Consider the following 3,538-nt stretch of genomic DNA (forward strand, 5'->3'; position numbering starts at 1 on the left):
CCTGCCTGGCAAGCGCAAGGTTGTGAGTTCAGTTCCCGGTACCGGAGAAAAACAAGAAAAACAAAAAACAAACGTCAGAACTCATGGGAATCACCTGAGAGGCCGGCCCCACCGGTGAGTTTCAGATTTATCAGGTTTGTGGCGGGACCCAAGAATTTGCATTTTCCACAACAGCTCACGCTGTTGAGCCTATAATTTGCAAAACCACAGGTTCAGCACAAGGTATCACAAGGAACACACACACACACACACACACGCATTCATACTGCAAATTGTGACAATCTACTTATTAATTTCACGAATGATGTGCTATCCATCAACCAAACAGCACAAGTAAAACTACACCTGGAAGCAGTTAAAAGGGTTGTGACCTAAGCCAGTCTGAGGACACTAATGACTGATTTTGTGAAATACATGCCTGAACATCTAGCAGAGGCAGCAGTGAGGCACAGCCTAATTTTCTACCTAAGGAAGACATGATTTTGCTTATGTTCAAGGAAATGCCCTCTGGACTACCACAAACCCTAACTGTTAACCAGGACTTCACCCTCCTGCTTCTTTTCTCACTACTTACTTTCCCTGAGGTTTCCTAACTGCTTAAACTATTAGAGAGAGACCACACTGGGTATGGGGTTTCCTTTTGGGGTAATGAAAAGTTCTAAAACTACATAACAGTGATGGTTGTGCAACACTGTGAATGTACTTTTTGTTGTTGAATTGTACACTTTCAAATGGTTAAAACAGAAAATTTAGCTGAGGGTGGTGCTACACACCTGTAATCCCAGCAATCTGAGAGGCTGAAGCAGGAGGATAGCAAGTTCAAGCCCAGCATAAGCAATTTCAGAATTTATGAAACCTTATGTTAAAATATAAATAAAAAAGGGCTGGAGATGTAGTTCAGTGCAAAAGGCCTTGGGTTAAATCCCCAATGCTAAAAACAATTAATTTTAAAAGGCTAGGGATACAGCTCAGTGGGAAGGTCCTGTCAATCCCCAGTACTCACTGCACGGAAAAAAAACAAAGGAAGATTGTATGTAATATGCGTTTACCACAATAAAGAAATGTACATGTTCAAAACTATCATCATCTCTATTCCCCACTTCTCACATACCCCAAATCTGTGATTTCTTGAATTTCCTGTCTTCGGACATCAGTTACCAGCGTTACCATCCCTACTTGCCTAAGCCAGAAACCTGAGATTCACCTTGGACAATGCTCTTTTATTCTCCCCATCTTGTAATTAACCATGAAGTTCTGTACATTCACCCTCATTAAGGAACAGTGAAAGTGAAACAGTCGCCCACCTCCCTGTATTCCCATGGCTTTGACAGTGGCCACACGTAGTGAGACTCCCAGCTCCCGGTCTGGCACGTACCCACTCTGCACCACCAACTCCACATGACAGTCGTTATCCACCCAGAGTGATCTTTCAGAAATGCTTTCTGGGGGAGGTGGGGGGTGGGCAATGCTGGGGATCCAACTCAAGACCTCATACAGGCTAGGCAAATGTTCCATTGTGGAACTATACACCCAGCCTTCAAAATGCTCTTTGGTTACTTTTTTTGCTTAAAAACCTATCCTTGTCTTCAGGATAAAATCTAAATCCCCCATCATGACCTGGCACCTGTTTACTTTTCTAGTTTTATTTCTCAGCATTTTCCCAAGCCAACTCTCCAGTGATACAAACTACCTGCAATTCCCAGCACACCACCCACTTCCTTCCCTTTTATTCCAAATGCACATGCTACTTCAAATGCCCAGAACTCCGTTTCTTTCCTTTAGACCTGGCTAACGTTTGTTAAGATCGAGTTCACATCAAAGATCTGCCTTAGGAAACCTCTAATGTCCCCAAGATGGGTCAGGTGTCCTTGCCCCAGGCTCTGTATTTTGACATTCACATCTTAATTAAAAATGTGTTTTTCCTTCATCAGGCCACACTGACCTAGAGGTTAGAAAAATACCATATCAACATGTGTACAGTGTCTAAAACAATGCCCAGCACATAGTATATTTCAAATAAATACTTCTGAACGAACAGGTGATTCCTTAGTGCGTGTTAGAAGTTACACTGCAGGACTCTCCAATGACTTCTTGCCTCACTCCCATTAAAAACTATTCATCACAGCGGCTGCCAGGCCTGTTTGAGCCTCTACATTTCCCTTCATCAGCCACACTTTGAGACTCTGACTGGAAAAGGTTTTTTGGTCAAAGAATCATTTTGCATGTAAGAAAGAACTAATACACACCGGGCCTCCAGGGTGTATCAGGCCCCATGGTAGGCACTTTCACGTGCCATGTCAGAGTCCTCACACTCACCTGGGACAAAGGCAGCACCACTCCCATTACACAGCTAAGGAGACCGAGCCTTACAGTAATTTTGAATTTGAACAGGGAGAAAACTTCTTGGAAAGCATCCACAGTGGCAACATTTCTTTGCTTAGATAACGTGTGTGCTCTTTATCCTGTTTGCTGTTCTGTCCTCTGCCATTCCCCTCTTCGTCCTGTTCTGGGAAGCTGACTTCTACAGACTACTCACCCGGACTCCTTTACCCTCTGGCTGCCGTTTGGGCTTTGTCCGAGGAAGGTGCCAGCTGGAACCCGGGGCGCAGCCGGGGAAGGGTTAGGGCCCTGTCCCTCTGCCTTGCTCAAGTTCCTCACGTGGCTGCCTAGCACTTTATGGCCATTCCTCCAGGGGCGTCTCTTCCAGAGTTGGAGCTGGGCTTTGCTAACAGCAGCCCTCCCTTCAGGTGGAGGAGTGCTACTACCCACTCAGTAATGTGGGCAGCTCTCGTGTTTAACTACTTCTTTTCAGTTCCTTTAACACTGACCAGGCCTCAGTATCTAGCTTTTTGTGGGACTCTGAACTAATAAGCAAATTTTCTAAAAAAGTTGGAAACCTGCATTTTAAAAATGTAAAATCTAGTTTTTCTTCTTTTTTTTAGTAGCTACTAATTCAGATCTGCAAGCATGCTGGACATGCTAGGGACAAGAGTTTTAATTCTCCCTATCCGGACAGGTATCCTCCTCCTTGAGAGAGAGGGAATTACAGCAAATATACCACCTCCAAGTCAAACAGAGGGCAAAGCTTGCCTTCCGAGTCTGGGTAATGCTAGAAAAGCGAGCAGGGTTCTCTCCGAGTTACCAGGAAGGAGCCACAGCCCGGGCCTGCGGGGTGGGCGTTTCGTGGAGCACGTGGGCAAAGCGTGCCCGCGGGGGTTACGCGGGGCCTAGAGCCCCTCGGCTACCTCAACAGAAGCCTCCTTGGGGCCGGCGGACCTCGCTAATAACGCGCGGAGGGCTGGGAGGATGGCTCCCCACAAAGTGCGGCGGGGACAGCCACCGGCAAGAACCGAGGGCTGCGAACACCAGCACTGTCTACAAGGAACGCTAGGAGGGAGAGACAATGATCTCTCCCCGGGCGCCCTCTTCGGGCGCCGCTTGCTCACCCTCCACACACGGCCGTCGTCTCTGCCAACCTCCATCCCAACGCACCGCTCGGCGCCGCGCCCAGACCCGGAGCGGCCCCGCCCCCGCCCCG

The 3,538-nt window shown here is 47.4% G+C and overlaps 1 protein-coding gene across 6 annotated transcripts in view; it reads right to left on the reverse strand.

Moving 5' to 3' along the window:
• Positions 1 to 3,532, reverse strand: part of LOC102011437 (phospholipid-transporting ATPase FetA-like) — a 98,010-nt gene extending 94,478 nt beyond the window's left edge. For 4 of the 6 annotated variants that reach the window (XM_013523039.1, XM_013523041.1, XM_005401015.2 and 1 more), the window contains exon 1: positions 3,447 to 3,532. The gene's annotated coding sequence lies outside the window, so the exon portion shown is untranslated. Of the gene's footprint in view, positions 1 to 2,536; positions 3,391 to 3,446 lie in introns of those variants that run through there. The other 2 variants (XM_013523040.1, XM_013523043.1) reach the window with 2 other exon arrangements.
• Between the last annotated feature and the right edge of the window lie 6 nt (positions 3,533 to 3,538).

The sequence above is a fragment of the Chinchilla lanigera genome, unplaced genomic scaffold (genome assembly GCF_000276665.1).
Source record: "Chinchilla lanigera isolate Chin_1 unplaced genomic scaffold, ChiLan1.0 scaffold00071, whole genome shotgun sequence".
In the NCBI taxonomy this organism is placed as follows: domain Eukaryota; kingdom Metazoa; phylum Chordata; class Mammalia; order Rodentia; family Chinchillidae; genus Chinchilla; species Chinchilla lanigera.